The 25,226-nt window shown below is 41.9% G+C and overlaps 1 long non-coding RNA gene across 3 annotated transcripts; it reads right to left on the bottom strand.

Annotated features, from left to right (window-relative positions):
- Positions 1–8,330: 8,330 nt before the first annotated feature.
- LOC144717337 (uncharacterized) lies at positions 8,331–24,885 on the bottom strand. 3 transcript variants are annotated; one of them, XR_013585068.1, is made up of 8 exons: positions 24,507–24,885; positions 18,428–18,503; positions 17,781–17,932; positions 15,830–15,940; positions 12,794–12,910; positions 10,277–10,344; positions 8,987–9,302; positions 8,331–8,582 (listed from the first exon to the last, which is right to left on the bottom strand). It is a non-coding gene; the product is annotated as an uncharacterized LOC144717337 (long non-coding RNA). The 3 variants fall into 3 exon arrangements; XR_013585067.1 differs by having other exon boundaries at positions 17,798–17,932; positions 24,507–24,884; XR_013585069.1 differs by having other exon boundaries at positions 12,794–12,904; positions 17,798–17,932; positions 24,507–24,884.
- Between the last annotated feature and the right edge of the window lie 341 nt (positions 24,886–25,226).

The raw sequence follows: 25,226 nt of genomic DNA, 5'->3' as shown, positions 1-25,226 counted from the left end.
ACAGAAGATGTCTGTTTTGTATAGCTACCTCTGTAAAACAGGAAGCACACATTTTATTTTTTTATATTTTATTTATTCATTTTTACAGAAGTTGTAGCATATTCATTTTGTAAAGCTACAGAACTTGTTCGACTCAATGTTTTGTAAGTTTGAGCCATCTGTTTGTTAAGGTCTGAAATAAAACAAGATGAGAACTTAAATATTCCCAGCACTTTCTGTGATGTAGTATGCTTGCTTATCATAGGAAGTAATAAGGAATGACTCTTTACATTAAAGTAGTAGCCTAGTGAATAGGGTGTTGGGGGAATCACTTTTTTCATCAAACCGCAGTTTTTGCAAGTTCCCGCAGTTTTTGCAAGTTCCCGCAATTTTTGCAAGTTCCCGCAATTTAATCGCATAAAATTGCATAAATATCCCGCATATTCCATCGCATTTTTTAAGAAAACGTGCCGCATAATCAACGATTTTTGCCCGCAACAATCACCAAAAAACTCCGCGTTTTTCTGGAGGGACTGATTGGAGAGTAAACCCACATTTACAATTTGAGTAAGACATTTCGCTAGTGATTACAACCAGCTTCATCAGGCGATTTGCCAGAATTGTGACTAAGTATTCATGTTGTGTTTGTGTGAGAGTGGTAGTGTAGCAGTTAACGCGCTACGCTACAAAAGCGACTACCCAAGTTCGATTCCTGCTCACGGCCAACACCAGTGATGATTATCTGAACCGGTCTTGTGCCTCCCCTCGGTCGAATCAGCCTCAAGTGAGTACCTGGTGTGGTGTATGAACATGGCCTACCCACCCCGTTGTGTGCCGTGCCACCCTTCATAGGCGCTGGTTGCAAACAGTGCTTTCTTCAACAGCCTGTTAAGGCCACACAGGAGATCGTTGTCCTTGATGTGTGTTTGTGTCTGTGTGTGTGTGGGTGCGGGCGCATGTGTAATAAACCTCCTTGAGACGGCTTTCGGAATCAGTCCTTTTTATTTTCAACCTCCACAGTTACACTTTACACACACTCCCCGTTGCTGGCAGACAACGGAGAGAGGGCAGACTTCTCGCCAAGTCCCCACCGCGCACGTGGCACCCAGAGCCCCATACGCGCATGACTCTTGCTCTTGTCGTCCCCAAGTCTGCTCACGACTGTCCTCTCTCCCTCTCTCTTAATCCCTTCGTCACGTGGTACCCCCCAGCCAATCATCTCTAGACAGCGTTGACCGTTCCCGATGATTCCCTGTCAATCCCGGGACCATGCCTCTGATCCGGCTCCCCATTAGCTGAGGCCCCGATTGGCCAGGCCAATCACCCCTGCTAACACGCCGCGATCACGCCGAGGCCATGCTCCCTGGCTCATCCCTTATTGGCTTCAAAGCAGGACCGGCAAGCCAATCCCCACGTGAACCCTCTATGGCTGTTATTACATGTGTATTAAACTGTGACTATCAAGTCAACATCAGGACTCACAAGGTAAGGGGCCGTCCATAAATGACGTCACGCACTTAGGGGGGGTGTCAGACATTTGTGACGATATAGGACGAGGGAGGGGGGTTTGAGAAATGTGACGTCACATCAAAATGCGCAACTTTAAATAAATATAGACAACACGTTCTACTTAATTAAATATACTTTTTGATAAATGTTTTCTCCTACAACATCAGAGTACAGCAGCACATTAAATACGCACTACAATGACAATAGTTTAAAGCGATTTGAATTATGTTTTTTTTGGGGGGGGGGGGGCAGAGCTTTGTGATGTCATATGTGAGGGGGGTCTGACTTTGTGACGCCGTGTGACGAGGGGGGGGGTCAAAAATCGTCCAAAAGCGCGTGACGTCATTTATGGACGGCCCCTAATTGAAAATAAAATAAGAACAAATTTCTATTTGTTACTTTATTTTATGTTTTATTTACTCAACAGTATTTTTTAGTGTTACATGCAAATGTACAATATTTCTTATTTATGAGTTTAACAATTCTTCCCTTTTTGTTTAACCGTAACACATTTCATAGCACTAACTCCGTATGGGCATTTAAAAACAGTAACATTATTGTTCCAACTTACGAACCGAGTCTCAGGAACAAATTGTGTTCGTAAGTCGATGACTTATGTAATATACTGCATTTATCTTCCCTTTGATCCTAAATAACCTCAATGGTGAGGGAACCATACCTCAAATACAGGGCTACATGGAGGGTTTGAGAGAAGGGAGCATAGAATGTGTGTAGATGTTTGTTGTTGTCAGCGTTAAAAAATTACAGAAGCCCTGCGTCATAGTCCAGGCCAACGCCGATTCTGTGAGGATGTTCACCCACTTGCAGCTCAGTGCTGTCATGCCAGGCCCTGTATCTTCCATTCTTTTTCTGTATGCACCAGGACACGCTGTTGCATCCCATAAGATATGCATCGTTTGTCCCTTCCTGTGAAGTTGTACCATAAGCGACGCCAACACGTGCATTCTCCACATGCCCCACATTCACCACCCAACAGTGGCATCCCGAAGAGAAGCTCTCAAAGGACAGCATGTAAGCCCATCGATCAAATTTCTGTACGTCCTCAGGGTGAGGCTGTGGGATTACTGCTCCATTTTGCCGTCTTCAAGTTGGTTGAGATGTTAAGGGCTGGATGTGTGGAGTCACGATTCAGAGTTGGAGAGCACGTGGCTGTGATGAAAACAGTTACATCGACACGAACGAGTGTGAATGAATTGTACTCGTACTGCGTTATTGCATTTTTATAATGAAATAAATGTCAAACGAAGAAACAATTGTCAATGAGTTAACCGTGCATAATATATACTCTTATTTATTGATCAGTATCGTTCCGGTACACCACATCCAATATTCCTCTATGTGGCCAGTAGAAATGTGCCTACTCCTGTTTACCAGCGACCTGGAAAATATTCAGTGACAAAATAAACTCTGGTGGCAAATAATATCTGAATCAGTCCTGGCACACCTACTTCATCCTTCCACATTGACCAGCATTACAATGGGACACAACACAGTCAATGAACAGGTAATACTTTGATTTTATATCACGTAATTCATGCTAATAGCATTCCATAACGCAGTACATTAATTATATATGAGGACCAAATCCAATATAACGCCACTACCAAATTATTGAAAATCCTACTACCAAGCAAAATAACAAATTTATAAACTAATGAATAAATGGCACCAAAACAAAACGCACAAGAGCATGTGGTTGAGGCAACTGGCCAGCCTGGAAGTGTAGGCCACAACTACCCTCCAGAGCTCTCTCAAGTGGAAGAAGTCCTTCTGCCAGCAGTAGCGTAATAAATAATTAAAATAACTACACCTTTACAATGTATCCATAAGAGTTTTTTGTGGGGTTTACAATTTACTTTGCATCGAGGCCATTGCCCACATACCGGCAGGTTCCAGAATGCGCTGCATCTGCGTTTCGTTCTGCCCAGTGTGGATCACATTCATATGGCAAGAGACTAAAGTAGAATATCCGTAACGTCATCCTCTTCATCTGATTCATTGGCATCTTTAATAAATGTGTTTATTCTGATTATTTTCCCATTCTTTTCCGAATGATTTTAGAGGATGAAAGCTGATACTACTGCGGGGTCCACTTTCTGCCCCCCCCCCCCCCTGCTCTCTCCCCCTCTGCAGTACTGCTGCGGTGGCCCACTTTACTCCAGTGACCCGGGTGCTGCTGCGAGGACCACTTTCTGCCCCGCCGCCTCCACCCCCCTTCTCTCTCCTACCCCCTACTGCCGAGACCTACTATATAACCTCGTGCCACGGCAGATTTCTCACCTACTTCAGCCGTTTTTTCTTGCTTGGTTGTCCCACCTGATGACGATTGCTTGTGTTGCGATCGAAACGTCGTGATCTATTATTTTCTACTTACGTGACTTTACCGAAAGAACCAAAGAGTATAGATTCCTGCAGTCACGAAAGCTTCAAATCAAGACTGATACTTTACTTTGTTTTACATTTTCTGTATAAAAGGAGACGTTTTATAAACTGTAACATACCAACTTCCATACTGATGGTTAAATAAATCCCAAAACAAATGCATGTAGGTCCATTTTACACAGATCCATGCATATGAATGATTTTCCTTATTGGGTTATACATATATGTTAGATGTATCACTGAAAATTAATAAAGATATATGGTTTGTTATTCATGTTAATCGTGAGTGATACAACCGGATCCCGAATCCACAATGCAAGCCCTAATTCTACAGCACCTAATCTTGTTCTCATCAGCTTCAAAGCAATATACCTTTATTTTGTTTTACCCCAATTTCATCCCATTTTTGCTACTGATATCAACGTATCTATTCTGAACTCGCAAAGCAATGCAGGCAATCGATCTTTATTTTATGCGCCAATATCGCCCTCAATAAAGTAAACATCAGTACACATTGCAGCAAAACGGAAACGGTACAAGGGCACTTTAATAGCGTCCAACCATTTTCCTACCAATGACTGCCTCTTTCTGCTCAATCGACCTTGTAAACATAAACATCAGCTTGCACATTTCCACAAACACGCATTTCTGCTTTGCGGTAAAGGTGGCTGTTTGTGGTCGAGATCAACAGCTGAAAGCAGCAGGGCAATGTCGTTGAGCGAGTATGCACAGAGAACTGCCCCACCACCACCCACTCCCAATGCTCACCAGTTGCGTAGGGGCAGCAGAGATGGCCAGGTCATCGCCCAGGCTCAGACCATTGGGCTGCGCCGCTGCCTCATCGGCTGCCTGGCATCGAAGGTCAGGCGACGGGATGAACCATTCACTCTCCTCATCCAGCATCTCCTGCCAGTTACGCTCCATGAACTCCTCCTCGTAAAGCTCCCGCTCTACCTGTTCGTTGTAATCCTCCTCGTTTGCCATTCACATGAAGTCGACGAAAGGGTTCTTGTCCGCTGGACGCCCACCGTGCTGGAGGTGTACGTGGTGAGAAGGCGTGAAATGTACTGCTGGAAGTGAGATGCCACGGTGACGAGTTGTTAACTGCTTCGCTTGTTAAACAGGTCGAGGGTTATATCCTGACCCTGACTCCAGTATATTTTAAGTTTGGATGTTCTCCCCGTGGTCGTATGGATTTTTTTCTCCCGAGTCTTCCGGATTTTCCCTCCACAATTATAAACATGCTTTTAGAAAATTTGGCTGTTATCAATTTCTACATGATAAGCCACTTCCTTGAGCTATCATTTGTGGACAGGTTGCTTATGAAAAAGAGCTATATAGTACAGTGGGCCTTACCTAGTAAAACATTTTTTTGGTAGTTCTGTTTTTGTCACATGCAGGTAATTGTAGGGGTGGTGATAAAGATGGTGGTGCAGGCCCATCGGCATTGGAGGGCCGTTTCTGCTGCTGCTGTCATTGTGGCACCCGTCTGCATGGCCAAGTCAGAGATTGATATAAGGGCTGTACTTTACACGTACACAGTGCGAACAAGCATCGCTTTTACACATTTTGGTGCAAATTTTGGTTTTAAAAAGTTAAATAAGCACCTAGCTCCGGAGTTAGAATGGGGGAGTGGGGGAAGGAGTTAGAAGGAGTGGGTCTATGTGGTTTCTCATCTTTATGAGTAGGTCTTCTTTCGTATCACCGAAGAAGAGCAAGTATTAGAGATTCGGTTCAAACTGATTCACTCAAATGACCAGGTAGTTTTTTGTATTTGTTACCTGTGGTTCCGAACCCACCAGCCCCTCGTGGCTAATTCAGAAGTGTGCACATTTACTCTGAAAAACTGTGTCCATTGGTTTCATTCTCATCTTGTCTAAAAGCAATATGCAGAATTTTTTTAATTAATACTGACAAGTGTGTTGTTTTTTCCTTTTAGGAGAGTGTTATTGACAAATCTATTGAGGGTTGCCGAATGGATTGGCGCAGATTCGAATCGGCTGATGCACCCCCCATCACCCACTGTGTTCTCAATTGCTTTGACTGCCGATTACGAGCCCGCCCCTCCCCCCGAGAGTCGATAAAATGGGCGGGGTTAGGGGCGTGGCCAGATTTGCATCCCAGCCAAGGAGGAGCGGTGAGCCTTGGGTGCAGCCTGCAAGCGGTGGTGACATTAACACACTCGTCAACCCATACGGTTTACCCCGTGTTCTTGTAGAGGGAAATTTAGTTTTCAGGTCCATATGGCGTACAGCCATTTCAATACGGGTGAAATGAGTGGTCTCCGACACGGTAAAAAATCTAAGTTGTTTATTTAATAAAAGCTCAGTACAGCCACACGTCTCCGTCTCTTCTCCTTGCGGCATCCACTCTTCGCGTAGCTACGCTGCCCTGCGCCACGTGGCACTCACCCGCTCTCCAGAGCACTGCTGGCTGATGGTGCGCTAAGGAGCGGCTGGAGGACGAGCCGCCACGTGGTTCATGGAGATGGCGGGGTAACAGCGGTGGGGCTCCTCTTCAGTCTTCGACACCGACTCCTTCACATTGCTCCGCGTCCCGCTTATATCCCCCTACCCGGGTCTAAGCCCCGCCTCTAGCCACGCCCCTTCTGGAAACTTCCCAAACGTTCCCGAAGCCTCCCTGATGGAACCGCCTCTCAACTTTCACCCAGATATAAACCCCACTATGGATAAGTATGGCTGTAGATTGAAGTACATGCCCCATGAATAATCCAGGCGATGGCACTCTCATTACACGGGCAACAAAAAAATATGTATTCTTTGGGTCTTTCGGTAAAGCCACGTAGATAGAAAAATAATAAAATATCACGACGTTTCGATCGCAACACAAGCAATCGCCATCAGGTGAAGTTGCGTATTCATTCTCCCGCACCTCCAATTAGCACGATTGGCTACGTATGGTGCAAAAGAAGTTCAACATATTTAATGACTCTCGGACAACACGAACTGTAGAGGGTTGCTTTATTTCTTAATTAGGGCGCTTAACGCAGATAACTTGGTCAGGGATGACACGCAAATGGCGACGCGAAGACAGCGACGGCGTAAAGACAGACGACCCGATCCCAGGGCAACCCCGAACCTCGCCTCTTTTTATCCCAGGCGTGGCCCTTACCCCGCCACGCCCCCTTTCTCAAACTCTCTCTTCCCAGATGGTTTCCTTCTCATCACTCGCCCTCTTCATATCCACCCCTGTAATTACTCCCCGTGGCCGCTGGGCCACGCACTGTCTCCACACACACACTGTCTCTACACATACAAAAGCACCTCACGCAATAAACATATGCATTATAGTTTCAAAGCTATGGGAAACTGATATTACGTTGATTTTTACGTCATGAAAATGTATATTTTATCGTGACAAGTATATCGTAGCAATCCAAGGTCTAGCCCAGTGGCGTAGCATGGTTGGTAGTAGCAAGCATTTACATAGCCCCATAGTTCACCAGCTTAACAAAAGCGACCCCGTGCGTCGATAAAATAGGTACAGAACCCCTTGACACCAAAACAAGTACAAAACCTCACGGCAAAAAAACAGGTATAGAACACCGCGACAGTAGAGCGATTACAGACCACCGCACCCACCGTTCGCACCAACCCTAACGCACGCTCCACTCCTGGGTGAGGAGGCAACGCATCAGAAGCCCAGGGTCCCTAAATCCACTCTCGAGGTCATGTGCAGCCTCAGGGATCCCCCCGGATCAACGAGAGTGCTGTGCTCCCAGGATTCAGCGCAGCGCGCAGCATCAGCTACGCTCTTAGTTCCCGCTCACAACAGCACTCTCAGCAATTCCACGCAGTGGCAATCTCGGGCATTGGTTTACTCTCACAACAGCACTTTTAGCTACTCCATGGAGCAATAGTCTCGGGCCTTGGTTTGTGCTCACAACAGCGCTCTTAGGGACTCCACGCACCAGCAGAGTATATATACTATTAGATACAGTAGTTATATTTTATTTGAAAGTTATTTTCTCATCCCATTAAAATAAACTTTCATCCAGCGTCCTCTTTTCTATACTGTAGTAAAATAAATAAAAGTTAAAATTACAATTTGTATTGTACACAATTCTGAGCTTCATGGGAATTGTTGTATTCAATTATTTTACTCTTACGGATGATTCAAACTTCATCCACAGTAATTTTAATTGTTAACAGGTTCAATGGTGAGGGCCCCTCCCCACACGTACAGGGCAGCGTGGAGAGGCTGAGCAAAGCGAGCATAAAATGTGTGTAGATGTTTGTTGTTGTCAGCGTTGTAAAACAACAGAAGCCCTGCATCATAGTCCAGGCCAAGACCGATTCTGCAAGGATCTTCATTCACTTCCAGCTCGATGCTTTCCTTGTCATGCCACGCCCTAAATGTGTTTTTGTATTTCCGTAAACACCAGGACATGCTGTTGTATCCTATCAGGCATGCATTGCTTTCTCCTTTCCGTGGAATCTTCCCGTAAGCGACGCCAATACGAAGATTCGTCACGTCCCTCACATTCACCACCCAGCAGTGGCATCCTTCCGAGAAGCTATTCGATGACACGACATGCACCCAGTAATCGAACCGGTCTGGGTGTTCGGGTTTATCTGGGGCGTCCTTTATCCATGTTGCTGTCTTGTGATCAGCTGAGATAAGAAGCTCTTTATGTGCCGTGTTTGGATCAAGAACTGGAGAGCATTTTCCTGTAATAAAACCAATGATACATGGTGATAATGTATTCCGTTTCATATTTTAATATTCTAGTATTTTCATTAAAAAATGTTTGAAAACTACGAGTAAAAAAGTCAGGTATGTTGGTCTGCATTTACATACTTATTTCACCACTTTCATATGGAAAACAATGTCTAGTAGCACAAAACACACCTTTGTGAGCTCAAATATGGAAATATATTTTGATTAGCCAAATTAAATGTTTAAATTAGACCCTATTTTAACTGAACTAGCACGTCATCCAAAAATATGTTTACAGTCTACGGTCTTTGTATTCACAGAAGTACCGAAGGCCTGACACCCAAGTGAAACATATACATAATAAAGTAAGCAACATCCCACAGTAAGACACCATCGCCCCTCATAGCCCACATACCGGCAGTGTCGAGCAGCGTCTGCAGCTGTGTTTGCTTGTCCTCTCCTGCATGGATGACATCTAGAAGCCCTTGGCAAATCTCACCTTCATTAATCAAGTGATTGACAATACATACTGCACGTTCGGAGCTGTCAGTAGCTTCGTAAGCCTCCCAATAATCGGATATATTCATATTGTATTTTTTATACATCTCGTACAAGATAAAGTAGCTATTTTCAGAGACTAGCTTGTAAACGTCTGGCAGCAACTCATGTAACTTCCTCCAAAATTCAGCATCACTGGACTTCATTCTCTTCTCGATGAGCTTGCGTTGATTCTATGCACACGGGAAAGAGACAACCAATAGTTATGTTTCAATTTAATTTTTGGCACAGAGTTGGTTTTAATTTTGTTTAACATAATTCCTCCAGAGTTGTTAAAAGGGAGCACCACATTGGGTGCTATGTGTTCAGAATTAAAAGTTATCTTTAGGGATAAATGGTCATGCAATAGTAACATTTAATTTTCTCCAATAGTTGAGGACAAACCAAGGCATTGGACAGTAATTCTACCATATCCCACATTTTTTATAAAGGTGTCAACTGACTTCCAAAGGTCTGAATTTACAGTTTCACCCCTCTTGCTTTGACAGACTTTCAGCTCTCCTATGCCAAGAGCAAATCCTCAGCATGTCATACATGCAGGGTTTGTGATTAGAACTCGGATACCCAATAACATAATCGAAATTGATCACTCTACTGGTTATCAGATCGATATTACAAACATTTTTAAAAAGTCTCATCTCTTATTGACAATTTGCATCAGCAGTGTCATGCTGGGGGTGGCTTATATGGGATTTCCTGTATTCAGTCAGCACGATGTGTGGGGCAGCTGGCACCTTTCAAGGATACCAAAACTTGGACAAAAAATAAATTGCACATTATAGTTTTTAAATCAACTTAATTGACCTATCATATCAGCTATATTAGTAATTAAATGTGTGACACGGGAGCTTGGAGACTTATTGTAAATATCTTGTGAACATTACTTTTGTATTTTATGGAGAAATGTACATTTTTAAGACTAACTGGAAAATATATTAAAGTCATTTATATTGTGCTATTGGATATACATTTGAATTTATAGCTTAAATGTCGGGAGAGTCTATACATCACGATTAAACAGTGGTAGGCTGCACACAAATACGAGTCCCTGTGCTGAAATACCGTGCCAGCCAGGTCCCGGAACAAGTCCCATACTCTGGTGTCACACCTGGCAGGACATGGAAGGGTTAGATGCTGCGTGACTTACCTCAAAGATATCCTTGGGCCTCTCCTTATTTATAAGAGGCAACATCTCTCTCATCTGGCCAGTCAACTCTGGTAATGTACAAGAAGACGTGACACATCCACTTGGTAACATCTACCAAAAGCACTGATAGCTATAACGGCTATGCTAAGGTGCGAGCGAGCCTTAAAATAAACCTGTTTTGTTCATTAGTAATATACCATAATCAAGTGAATTTATTGCAAGGCACAGAATCACAGTGGCGGTAAAGGTGTGAGATTATACGATGTGTACATCTGATAATTGTTTTTTACCCTTCTATCTGGCAACAAAACTGACACCTTTTTTACAAGGAGTCATGTTTGCATAGACCACAATACCTGCAGCCATAATACAAACAAAAAACATAACTCTGATAATATATGCACTGTCCTTGAAGATGATTGGTCCACATCCGAGACAGCTTTCCTTAGAGCCTAGTCTCGCATGGGTTGGACCAGATGATGCAAACATGACTCCTTGTAAAAAAAGGTGTCAGTTTTGTTGCCAGATAGAAGGGTAAAAAAATTAACCCGTAAAAACAAAGTTTTTTCACTCTAAATCCTTTATATGCGTGGCGGCTAGAGTCCTCTCGTCCTCTGGCTTGAGATGGCTGCCACCTATGGGTCAGATGATTGTCTGCCAGCATTAAGCAATTGGTAATTAAATATTTATTTATTTCTCCCTAAACAGTGTAAAATATTGGGAAAAAAATTTCACGAAAATATATTGTCACGCACAACGAGTCTGTGTGGAAAATGTCAGCTCGATTGGATCACGGGAAGTGGGTTAAAAAACGACTGAAAGATTTGCACGGTCGTAAGCAAGCAAGCACGCAAGCACGCAAGCAAGCAAGCAAGCAAACTTAATATAAAGGATTTAAAAACCAATTATCATATTTTTTACTGGCAAATGAGGTTCCAATGATGTGTACATCTGATAGTGTTATTGACGGTCTACTGAAAATGTATAATTGTGTTGCAATTATATTTTAAATATGCTTCAGTTCGGGCCAAGAATATGTTCTGTATGATGAAAATGCTTGTTAGCATAACGGGGCTGATTGGCATCTTGACAATTACTCATTAATACAAGATGTTTTGGGAAAATGCACAGATATCTTCATTATTAGCAAAATGGAAATCACCGAGGTGATGTATTTCAGCTGATTTATGAATATGGAATTCTTGCCCTAAATGTGCGGCAGATGTTTTGACAATATCAATGTGCATTATCTTGAATAATATATATGTTTTTACTTTGGATAGTGTGCAGCTGATCAGTAACATATTTACATTCATTTTGAAGTTTATGAGCCATTGAATGGTTTTGGCACCGGATGAAAATCTGAAATGCTGCCAACAAATGACTGACACAGGCAGTGCCACACGATGTAATTGAAGTTTCGAGATTTTTCTAAAATTTTCATGAGTATTGGAGATAGCCATATCTGCCTTATGATATTCTGTGCAGTTCAACACCAACCATTCTTTATGGGACATTTTAACTGAGAGGTTCTTCTGTGGAGTCAGTGATTAAGTGCTGTTAGGTATTTTAGCATTCTCCCAGGTTGTTCTTCACTGTGCCTGAAGATTAATCAAGGAAACTTTGAGAGCTTGCAATTCAAAAATGGGACTTTAATTTAGACTTTGGCGGGTTCTGAAAGTTCTCTAAAATTGGTAGTTTCAGGTTGGCCATAATGCGTGTACAATTGTGAGATGATATTGCTTCTTTTCTTATTTTCGATGGATATCTGGTGGCTTTTTGATGACATCGGTTATCTTTACGAGTAGTTTTATGCACAAAACAAGTGACGTGTAACAATTCAACACAAATAGACTTAGGATATATACAGTCTGTTCTCCTATAACATGGTAGTTCCGTTCCTGAAATAATTGCGTTATAATAATTATTAATATAGGGTGAAACACAGTCTGTGATGACACGTAACATGCGTATGCAGGCTGAACAAAGACTGAGGTGCATGGGTAGCATCTAGAAACATCCAGCAGCAGCCTTGTTGCTACATCGAGACAGTTGTATAACCGCTTATTCCTAATCACGCGACGTAGTTCTGTTCACTCAATCGCGTTATATCCAATTAGTTTCCGCGTTGTAACAAAAATGTGTTCCCTAATACATTAATCGCGTTATAGCCAATTCGAGTTATGAAAACACACGTTACAGAACAGACTGTATATACATAGTGTCTATATGCAGCTGCATCTCATTCATATTTTAGGACAAGCTTGTACAGAGATGTTGAGCCTGCATCACTCAATTGCTTCCCAATACCGTTTTTTATAAGCTACATTACTTTGTAGCCTCAAATTGGACACTGCACAATTCTCTTCAAGTTTGTGTGATGTAGACGGGGAAATCTTCCAATTAATCTATAGTCCTGATTGTTTTATCTAATGAATCACAGCTGGACCACTCATGGAAGCATTGGTCTCATTACTGAACAATGAAAATTACGTAAAATGCTCTAGTGTTGCTTACCAAAGGGGTATAAGCATTTCTTCTTCCGGTAAATCCATAAGGCCACCACCACCACCAGAATAATGGTCACAATTCCAGCAACAATTCCAGTAAGAATTGTATTGTTTTTTTCTGCAGCTAGCAAATGGCAGAAAACACAAACATTCAGCAGCATATTTATTGACATACACAATTAAATGCCAAGACAATGACACATCACCATCTAAAATAATGTTAAATCGACCCCAGTGCCTATGCTTTTATATCAGCGCATCAACCAATTGACGTTTGGGAGCAATGTTGTCTAGTAACATGCATTTAAGCAGCAAACTTTGGGATAGCTTATATTTGCAGAGTCTAGTGAGCAGTGTGGCCAATTAAACAATTGGCAGACAGCCAGATGTTGCAGGCAAGAGCTATCCACAAACATCGTTACGACTGGTCAGTGCCGCACTAAATTTGCTTTACTGTAGAGATCTGCTTAATCAAGTAAATATGCACGATGAAGCCTGATGGATCAAAGTATAGATATGATTTTTAACATGCTGTGATGGTCAACAGGGGACAATGTAGCAAGATTCGTTATTGTCCTGTGAATCTATGCAACCCCTCTTAAGCAACCCCCACTAACCAGCATGGTACAGTTTTGTAAAATAACACCCACGATCCATATGTATACATTAATGTTGAACTTATTTCACACTGTACATAGCCAACCGTGCTAATCGGAGTTGCGCGGAAAAGACAACACATTTAGCACAAAAAGTAGTTCTCAAGAATTTAGTTTTCAATCTAGATTTAAACATGCATAGATCCAGTAGCTTGCGAATATCGAAGGAAGACCGTTTCAGACGGCCGCACAAGCACATCTGAAAGCACGCGATGCAGTGACCGTCTTTGTTCAATGGCTATCCAAAAGCCGCTGTGAGGATGACCAGAGTCTGTGATGGTTTATGCTCCTTGACGAGATCAGCAAGATATTGTTGTTCTTTTGTGGCAAGCACTTTGTGTCTAATGACTGCGACCTTATATTCTATTCGTTCAGCAACCAGAAGCAAATACAGCTCAGCGAGCACTGGACGAACATGGTCGGATCTTGCAGTACCCGTCACGACACGTCCCAGTGAATTGTGTACACGCTGCAGCTTGGTAATACTTTGCCAGACATCTCGTAGAGTAGTGAGTTACAATAATCGAGCTTTGTCGAAACTATGGTACACGCCACCGTGTTGGCTATGTCACGACTCACTAGTGGTCGAATGTATCGTAGAGTCCTGATGTGAAAATTGCAGGACCTCACCCAGCAGTGGATTGACAAAAGGGCTGTACATGTATACTGTACATGAAAAGTATGGTTTCATTTGTTGATTACACACAATCCACCAAAAATTGCGAAAACATTAAAAAAAATTGTGCGAAAATCTATCACACCGAAGAACCTGATTTTAACTCCAATGGGATCTTCAGAGTGGTTCCTTGCAGTGCAAAAAACACCGGATTTCATTTTTTTTTTCAGATGGTACTGTCAAGTAATTTAATTCATAACCATGTGGCCATAATATTTGGAATGTTTTACCCACGCTGAGCTGTTTTGAGAAACTGCATGGATTGTATTAACTGCAAAACATAAGTTGGAATTAGTAGCAACTCCAACTATCCACCTGCAACCATTTGTGCTTGGGGTAAACAATCCATAATCTTGGCTATGCTGGATCAATATTATGACATAAACATAGTATGAACACTTTGTAAGAAAATCAACAAGTATTGTGAGCGAATAGCAATCTCACACAATACAATGGCCACCTCCGCAGCTTCTCAATACAATGGCCACCTTCGCAGCTTCTCAATACAATGGCCACCTTCGCAGCTTCTCTCACAATACAATGGCCACCTCCGCAGCTTCGTAGTCTTGGTAGCTCTCCGGACTTACATTTACATGCAAATTTCTCACTTTAACATCACTAGCCCCGCCCACTTCGCTTATGACCCTTGGGCTACACCCATTTCAAACCTTTGAAACATCCTGCCTCAGCAGCTTTCCCGCTATTATTTCTCCTGATGACGATTGCGTGTGTTGCGATCGAAACGTCATAGTTTTTGGTTATTTTTTGTTATTTTCTTTGAACCTATCTACGTGACTTTACCAAAAGACCCAAGAATATGAATTTCTGCAGCCACGCAAGCTTTAAGTCTAGATTCACATTATGATGTTTAAGATGTTCGTTGGTGTGGTAACTCTCAGCCCAAAGAAGAGCAGAGTGTTCTGTAAAGTATACTTGTGTGTGCATGTCTGATTCACAACTAGTGTGATATCAGTCGGCACAACTCAGTATCACCGCATCGTCTACAGTCGTCTTGATGTCCCGAAGTGCATATAACAACAATGGCATGGCTCGGCTTGTGCAGCAGAAAAGTAACTCATGCCTCTTGAGAATCACCACGCTTGCATGGAATGGCCCCAGCATGGCTTGGATGTGCAGATATAAAACAGGTATAAGATTAATATGTAGTGTAAGCACATCTGATTTCCAACTAGTGTCTGCGAGTTTCTGCATAAGGTTTTCATTTTTTACTTAACCTTCAATGGTAGGTCAGGTTTCGATCAATAGTACCCCCAATATACTTTGGGAATGGGTGATTCTAGACTGCCTTGCTGCACATAAACACTTTTGATTCAGTAATATCTAATTGTTCCAATGGAATGCTGTAGTCATGGTCTTGTATGGAGTTGCCAATTTATGAAATATTAACGGTTATGTCGAGGGAATAACCTATTTTAGGCTCGACACGTGTAGTGAGGGAAATATCGTGTGTATAAATTTCTCCGATGTGTGTGGTATGTCGGTTAAAAAAATGTATAATGCTGGGACAAGTACGTAGCTCTGCCTGGTACCTTGATAACTACTCGAAACAGCCCTACTTACAAGATTTCAATGACGTCCAAGATGTGTAAATTCCTTAGCAATTGCAAGTTGGTGCATTTCCTGATGCCAATCGCTTTTAATTGCATATGTTGGTAACAGAGGCTATAGGGACGAATACGACATTTCTCACCTGTGTTTGATGTAACTCCACAAGGCTGTGAAGGATGAGGCCGACTGTATCCATCCTTACACTGACACACAGTGTCACTAGTGACAGTACAGTGCTGTTGAACATCTTCATCTACACAGCAGAGAACAAAAGGAAACATAGTTTAATTCCAGGACTACTGTTTGTTTAATGTACAAAACTTGTTGGTCTTGGCAATGTCCCACGTAGCTATAACTTCAGTATACTGTACGTAAAAATGTGGTAATACGATGGAACATGCATTATCTTTGATGGCTGTGGAGAACAGGGTAATTGATCAAGGAATGTTTGTTGTTGGAACTTGCTGATCTGCCCCTCCTGGACATCTGTGAAAAGGGGCTTCATAGCTCATTGGATTCCTTCTGTGTAAATGAAGATTCTGATTCTAATGTATGGATGAGAGGCGCTAATCACAGTGGGTCACATTTACCTGTAGCGGGGCATTCAAGAATGCATGACTCACCGCAAGTCAACCCAAACAATAATCGCAATTATACTAACATAGGCGCAATGAGGTGCGTTTATCTCATTTCGTCTCATCTGTGGAGGTTCATCAGAAATGAGATGAGGGACTAATGTGATGGAAATTTCATAAACTATGGATGTTCCCTCTCCTCTTTCATGTTTCATAGTACTCAATTTGTATCACCTGGCGATGTGTGTTTGAGAAAAAATACGACAAAAATCATTTACCCAGGTGACTTTGCCTGTAATCTGCCATGGACCCTCTTAACTGTGTAATTGTCAATATTTTCTGAGTTGTTATTAACCAGGATATTTTAATCTCCACTCTAAAATAGTAAGTGCTAGAGCTTCAGTGATGTCATCTGTGTATATGATTTCTCTCTCAAGGTGCCTGTGCGTGCGGTAATCCTTTTTTAACAGTTTCATTTCAACTTTTCGTATTATGAAAATATTTTTTTCTGTTCTTAGACCATTCTATATTTCAAAAGTATGATACATTTCCTCTTTGTTTATGTGCCTTTTCAATTGCTGCAAATTCTGGAGCCAAATGGTGTGAAACCCGACTCGCCATCTTGTCCTCACCTGCAAACCTGTAGTGCAACCGGGAAGTACCGATTCAAACTGTCTGCGCCATCATCATCCTCCTCTTTTTCTTCTGAGCAACTCAATATCGTGACAGCCATATTATTTAAGCTATTTAAAATGGAGGCCCTTTCTTATGTAGCAACAAGATGGATACCGCCTTACTCAAGCTGAGATAAATGAAGATCAGCTAAAGGATTGGGGCACACGGGAGGAAAGTGGGGATTCTTCTGTTCAATCTGCCCATGTCTTCAGCATCGACCCCAGCCTCTTGTGCAGTAAAGCGAGTCCCGTTTGGAGTGCTGTGACCCAATGAAATAACCTGAGAATATTTTTGCTCAGTCTGCCTTTGACTTCAAGAATGGAACTTGGGTGCAGTCTATCAATCAAAATGCATTCAACCAACCTAGGATTTCATAGACCTCTATCTTCTTACTCTTTGGTTCTTTCGGTAACGTTAAGTGGAAATAAAATACATTTAATAATATAATTTGACGTTTCGATTGCAACGCAAGCAACCGTCATCAGGTAGAACTATATTTGAGAGAGAGACAAACCACAGACACGGAGACACACAGGCAGACACACAAGCAGAGAGAGACAACAGAGACACACAGAGAGAGAGACACACAACATAGACACACAGAGACCCAATGTCTCTGTGTCTGTCTTTTGTCTCTCTCTCAAATTTAGTGCTACCTGATGATGGTTGCTTGTGTTGTCTCCACCACAACCCACTGTATAACTAATTGCATGGTGATACAACTCACTTTCTCATCAATTTGGTTACATGAGTTGTTTGTTTTATTAAACAGAGTGATTTATTAACCTTTGATGCGTGCTTCTCCACACTCAGATGACACCTATATACACACATGAAACCTACTCGTATGGAACTCTTACAAAGAACATTGCAGGTGCTGCACTTTTTGCATTCAGGACCATGGTTTGCAACATCCATGTAGTTTTTTCCTGGCAAGCAAGGTATGCAGAAAGAATCGCCGTCATCAGAATAGCAGTCGTGAAACCAGCTGAATCCTGTAAAATGGACAAGTTCAAATAATAACGCGGTCAGAAAACAACTTTTGGTTAATTTTATTTTACATTTCAGGATTTTTTTTTACTGCAAACAAGTTACTTGATGGATACTTTTCTAATTGATACCACGTTTCTACAATTATAATATTCATTCCAAAATTGGATTACTCGATGCTGATGCCTTTTTTTATTTACACCATGGCCTGCTGTAATGAATAATGTAACAATGGCATGTCAGTAAATGTGGGTATTATCACACAGCTGAGTACTGAACAGCTGACTTAATGTAACCTAGCCCATTGATCATGGAGATCAACTTTAGCCTATCCAGCTATTTTCTAGAGATGCTCTGTTGCAAGTATTGCCATAATTGTACGTGTAATTTTCATTTCAGACCGAATTATCAATTGTTTATGTTGTCTATATGCAAACCACACATTCTACAAGCTAACGTTTGACCGCAGAGTAATAGATGTTACTGTTTTGCTTGGTTACCTGCACGGCAGAGGTGGCAGCAAAACCCATTAACCGCTCTGTATTGCCCTTTCTCTTCACATTCATTATTCTCAACCTGAACATGAAATTAAAGTATAACAACAGTCAGGGCACAGCTACGTATATGCAACAATGACTCCTCAACAATGCATGTGTAGAGGATGTTCGAGACATCCTCACACACGAACACCACACAACCACGGGTTAAGGGTCAAGGGTCGAGGGAGCACTGCCGTACACGACACGCAATCCGATGATTGAGTGGAGGACACTGATCGGATTGGTGCGAGAAGAATTATAAAAGAGCGGGAAAACCCAAGAAGGTGATTGGCGGGAAAGGGGGGAGAAGGGCTGTAATGGGGGACGAAGTTGGAGGGTTGGGGTTGGTTTTGGATGACGAGTGGAAGTGTGGTGTGAGTCGGCGTCGATAATAAAGACCCGTCTTGACCAGCTCAAGTCTCGTCTGCACATGTAAAAATTCACTCGACTCCAAATCCCCTGCGTATTGTCGTGATCCAAGGTCAAGTCAATATATTTGTCTTGCCTGTTAAGCCTCGTTTCTACTGTCTGAATGTTGTCTCCTTCGCACTGTGTATCGTTTGTACTGTCTGTTGTATGTGTACTGCCTTGCCTGTACTGTATGCCTAATTTTTCCAGTCTCATTGTGTGTTACTTCCCGGGAGGAAAAAGCTATTAAAATAATGTATTACTTAAATAATAATAATACAAATAATCGATTTGAAAAATACATTCTAAACATAAAAGTTATTTAAATAAAAAAAACTATCAATAGTTAACATAATTTTCGATTTAAAGCTTTCGTGACTTCAGGGATTCATCTTCTTGGTTCTTTCGGTGAAGTCACGTAGAAGGGAAATAATAAAATGGTATAGTGTATAGCAGATTGTATAATAATAAATAGTATAAAAGTGTAATGTTTAATATAATGTATAAGGTAATATATAGTATCGTAATTGTATAGTGAATATACAGCAGTGTATACAGTAGGGTGGGTAGAATAATACATAGTGTAATATTACAATGTATAGTCTAATGTATAGGGTGGTGTATAGTAATGCAGTATATAATTTAATATTTGGTTTGTCTATGGCAGTATATAGTACGGGGTAGACCCGTGTGATGTAAGAGAAAAAAGTTTAGCTGGAGGCATATTGTGTTTTTTGCGACGTAGAATTGTAATGTATGACTTACTGTTAGTAGCTCAGCTTATTGGAGAGTATATTTAGTATATTGATGATACTGATGTAGTTTATATTTTAGTTTTTTTACGTGGTGGTTTAGCTGCTGCAGCTCCTTACTATTAAAATTCCTTCCCTCTATTACTGCTAACCCTACTCCCTCCCTTTGATTCTGCTAATCCTGCATACTGCATAATGCACGGACATAATATGAATTTGAAACCCCCCCCCCACCTCCTATGCATTCCACAAGTAGTGACTAATCCCATAACTGCATTTCCCATAAATATGCTAAATTCCTCTTGATATGCAAATTCCTTTGTCAAGGCGCCCCTCCCCCCCTCCAACCCAGCTTAAATATACGCTGCCAAGCCTGGCGGTGCCCATTCAGACGCTGTATTTCCGACAGACCTGTTCTTCACCTGAGGACGGCTGCTTGCGTTGTGGCCGAAACGTCGTGAGAATTATTTTATTATGTTTTATTTTTATTATTTTATTATTTCCCTTCTACGTGACTTTACCGAAAGAACCAAAAAGAAGTTAACATATACTATTGACCATAAAACTCACGATAATTTGGGCTAAATATGGTGATTAACATTGCTATCAACAATATGAGCATTGATTGCATATAGGAATGCTTGCATTTTAGAATGACGTGTGCAGGTGCTACGGTTGTGCTGGATAGCCAGTCCAGATCACCCTACATCAGTGTTCTTCATTGCAAGGCCCGCATGCCACCAGCGGCCCCTGGTGGCCTTTAGTGCGGCCCCTGACCTGCGGCCCCCGACAATACACAAATGTGAAAACACTCCTCATAATCGTACTGTCAACCCCAATGGTTTCAAATGTGTGGCGGCTCTGACACTGATGATGTGTTATCGGCGAAAGTTGGACCCCTCTGAAAATTTGTGAAGAACACTACGCAAGAAACTGGCTGATGGAGGTGTTCCAGTTAGGTAAGAGAAAGTGGCTCGCTCATTCTCACAGTATTCTACACCTGAGAATAAGGAGGCTTACCAAACCCTTTACTTAAAAGTTAGCAAATCCATTAAGTATAAAAAGGATGAATGATTGATGAAGGGTTGTTTGGTACCAACTGTTTACTGATCTCAACTATGCTGATGATGCAGTTTCTTTTTACAGAGCAGCTAGCATCACAGCCCGTCTGAAATGTGTTGACCAGGCAAATATTACTATGGGCCTTCATACTTCCTAGGCAAAAGCTAAACTTCAAATCGTGGGTTGTAGATCTGCAGCTAAAAGTTAACGCTACAGATATTGCCATAAGCCAACAATTGTTGATGTTGTTGATTATGTTGATATTGATGTTCACGGTGATTTGAAGATGTTGCTAACAATGATATATCATTGTATTATGCATTATGTAACGTGTTAATATTTTATACAAATCTAATTAAGTGTAACACAACATAATTTCCTTTAAGATGTGTATACAGTAATACATATAAATCTTGACTTAAAGCTTTCCTGACTGCAGGAATTCATATTATTTGGGTCTTTCGGTAAAGTCACGTAGATAGAAATAATAATAATAAAGTAATAAAAATTAAGTGATTAAAATAATGATTTTTTTATTCACTTAGTTTTCATTTTTATTATTATTTTATTATTATTATTTCTATCTACATGACTTTACCAAAAGACCCAAAGAATACAGTAAAACATTACATATGTTAACAACTCTTCTGGCAACGAAGATCCTTTATAAAGAAGTTGCCTGTAGAGGGACACTTCACCGCCCAATTATTCCAAGAATATAAATACATATCTGTAGTGACTGGGAATGTCACTGTGTGGTGCCGGGCTTGCGAGGCCACGGCGGGATGTATACTCTTGTGTGTACACCCCGGATACGGGGTGTAGTACCAGCCCTAGTGGGGGCTTGGGTGAGTCCTGGTTAAGCGCGGTGGCCACGTACAGCGTGTAGTGCGGGCTCCCGTTGAAACAGCGAGTGTCAGCCAGCTGTGGTTACATTGGAGGCATGATACTCAGGCTGACCTGGCGACATGTGACCGGATGATATTGGAGGAGGGCCACCGGTGGAGGGGGCCAATGGGTGGTCACATGATCTGAGAAGAACTCTCGAGAGCCTTCAAGCAAAGGAGATCGAGAAGGTGGGCGGGGCGAGAGGCGGAGCCAGCCCCAGCCCGGCCCGATATAAGGGGAGCTCTGTAAGGGGCTCGGGGTTCTTACTGTTGGAGAGGCAGGAGATCCACATCAAGCTTGAAGAAGCCTCCAGCCACGCGGTCCGGGACCCAGTTTGTGGTCCGGACCGGGTTAGTGGTACCGTGTCGAGTTCCACCGTAACGTGGTTAGTTGGGTGGTCACCACCCGAGAGTGTGTTGTGTTAATAGGCTGGAGTATGTTGTGCTAAGAGTTCAATAAAACTTGTTGCTCCCAAGACAACGTCTGCAACTCAGTTGGACTCACTAATATCTTCTGAAATCATGGAAAGCAATTCAACAGAGTGAAATTTAAAACGCGCCCTCTCCGGCTTGCCATAGCTCAAGATCCTCGTGTTGATAAAATAAAAAATAAAAATTTCAGTGACAAAAATTACTTAATTACCCCTTCATTATATAATACAATGACCATCTAACGCAGGGGTCGGCAACCTGCAGCTCTGGAGCGGCATGCGGCTCCTTGGCTTTACTCTTACGGCTCTTTGGCTGCCCCCTTGCGGGCAACCGTTTGTTGAAGAAAAAACAATCTTTAACATCATTTAATGGAAAGATAATTAGCAATTTATTAAATACGACAGGGAATAGGTCACTATGTATTGTCTTGGTGATGGCAATATTTACAGGACTGTGAAATAATAACTAATGGGGACAAAAACTAAATAGACAGTTTATACTGGTAGGAACTACCTGGTTCCACCAGCCCACAGGGCATTATTGTGTCCGTCCGTCGTGCATCCAAAAATGGGAGGGGCTGGGTGGGGAGGGTGGGGATGGGTGTGGGGTGGGGCTGGGTGGGGAGGGGAGGGGCTGGTCACCCCGTGGTGCCCTTATAAAACTCAACGTTTAACCTACTCACGCCGGCTTGTGCCCGCCTTCGCAGTCGGCCATATTTGCGGAATACACCACGCCGCCGTTGACCCTGGCCATTGACCAAGCAACCCAACGTTCCTACCAGCTCCCTCCACAGGAATGTGTTTCCATCACAATTTGTTTAAGTCAGAATTCGGCATCTGCTGTATACCTGCTGTGTTTGCGTACAAGTAGCTCTGCGTGTGATGCGGCTCTCACACTATTTTGTTCAAAGACAAAAACGAAATAAAATTGCTCTTCTTTTATTTGAAAAGTTGACCCCTGCTCGAATGGAAGTGGTCTTACTGGGCAAAAATTACAACGTAAATCCCTCTCCAGGAAAATGAAAATGCAGATCATAAGGAGGGTAGAGGCGGGAGAGATGACATTGAAGTGGTGCGTTCGTTAGGGCTTGTGCAATCCACCTTAAAGATAATTTTAAAACCAAGCAAAGTAAAGGCGACTGTGTGGCCATGTTATCCTATTGTACTGCCTTCTCTAAAGTATTTGAACGCATCCCAATGCCACCTTTGTTACATCTACCTCTGGTAACAAAGTTTCTGATAACGAAGTGACGTCATTGAACAAATTTTTTTCATTTACCGAGGTATTACGCTATGTTATTTTTTTACGTTTTCTAAACCGCACAAGTTTCAACAAAGGGCTTCAGAGTGCTGTAAATAAATATATATCTCTAGTTTATTTACCACATCATAGGAAATAAGTAGTTTTTACTACTCAGTGGTCAGGTATAGTAGGGTTTCAAGCAGAGCGTTCCAAGTCTGAGGGCCTAGGACCATGAATAGGCCAAAACTGCAAAAGTTTTTTGCCGAAAGCGTGACTGTGTGACGAGCTCAAACTCAAATATTGAGGCAGTTGTTCAAAGAGTGCTTTGTGAATTAAACACATCAATATTCTTGCATTTTCCCACAATTGATATCCCAATACACATAATTGATACATGTCCAGTTGTGCTTGACAGATGTTTTGTCTTGACACTCGTAAACAAACTCATGTGGTTCCATTGCCAATGGCTTTGCTGCTGCTTCTAGTAAGGTTGTGCGACAGCCTGCTATGTAGCAGTGACATACACAAGCAATGTGAGATCCTAATGTTCGTGAAATTATGGTTTTGTTGAGTTTTAAAAGTTAGTCTTACGTTTTTTTACATATGTTATATCAGTCATAGATATTGTATTTAACTATATATCTTGTTACCTGCCTTATAGGTACTGGACATGTGAAAAAGAGCTTCATAGCTCATCGGATTCTTCTAGCATAATTACATATTCATATTCTGAGTTATGCAGAAAAGTATGTTTTATCCTGCATTTTGATGGTTGCGGAGCCCCAAGGGTTAGGACGACATATTTAGAGTATTAATTTGTACAGTGAAAGAGAGGTGTAATGCAATTATACACGAGAGTGAAGATATAAATATTTAGTTCTTAAATAGTTAGAACATCTGAAACATTAATGGCAAAAAACAGGCTAGCCGAAACTAAAGGAGCAGCCAACGAGAATGAAAGACCTCACATCTTTTTTTGGAGATATTTAGAGCAGCCCAAAATAATTGGCAGCCTCCCATTGTCTGAGCGCCACTGAGAAGCAACAGAGAAAAATCACGGTCAGTTGTGAGAGAAAAGACCATTTGGGCAGCAGAAGGGATAGAGCGACACTTGCCATCGGCTTGATGTGAATGGTGATCGGAGGCTTGGGAAGATGATGGGAGGCAATGTTGGATAACGAAAGAGATTAGGAGCAGCTGAGGAGTAGAAAGCAAAGCGCCTTCTCGTAGTGAGTATAAACTGTATTACACACTTACCATTGAGATGAACGTAAAAAAGATTATTCCAGAGATCAGCCCCATTACTGTCACTTGGTTTGGCTGCATCGTTTCAAACTTGGTACTTGGTATCAAAATGGTAGAGCACGAAGCTAACGATCAATATCGCTGTTATGTAGCTTTGCTTTAGAGATACTTCACTGTGAAATAATGCAAATACGCCTTGTGGCCCATCAACATTTCTACAGAAGAACCCCCAGCTGGATCACCAGTGCCTGAGTGTAATACACTTAACTATTAAACACTGTTAATGTCTCTCAAAAGTACATGTAGACTAAGATGAATGTACCGTGCGAGTTTCTAGACTATCGACTTTCAGCCATCTCGACACACGGCGACCGCAACTCCTTTGCAACTTCCTCATTCCGTGCTTTTCATTGTCGCTTCAGAGAAGTTGTCAAACTGGAAACACTGTGCCAGGGTGGTGGTCCAGATGTCTTGTGATCACCATTTAATTCTCTACTAAATCGTCATATTTTTGTCAATAAGATGTATTTGATGCAGAAATTAATATGTAAAGGAAACACATTGTAGGGGTCAATTAATTGGGGTGGGTCACAAGACATCTGAATCACCAGTAGAGTTCTGTATTTGAAGCAAGTACAGTACAGTTTGTATATATAAAAAAAACTCAACATGTGCATCAATAACACTGTGGCCATACGTGAAAATACAGTGTCAACAACACAGGTGACGTTT

Source organism: Lampetra planeri, chromosome 3 (genome assembly GCF_965212315.1).
Source record: "Lampetra planeri chromosome 3, kcLamPlan1.2.h2, whole genome shotgun sequence".
Lineage (NCBI taxonomy): Eukaryota > Metazoa > Chordata > Hyperoartia > Petromyzontiformes > Petromyzontidae > Lampetra > Lampetra planeri.
This window is presented reverse-complemented; position numbering and strand designations above follow the sequence as displayed.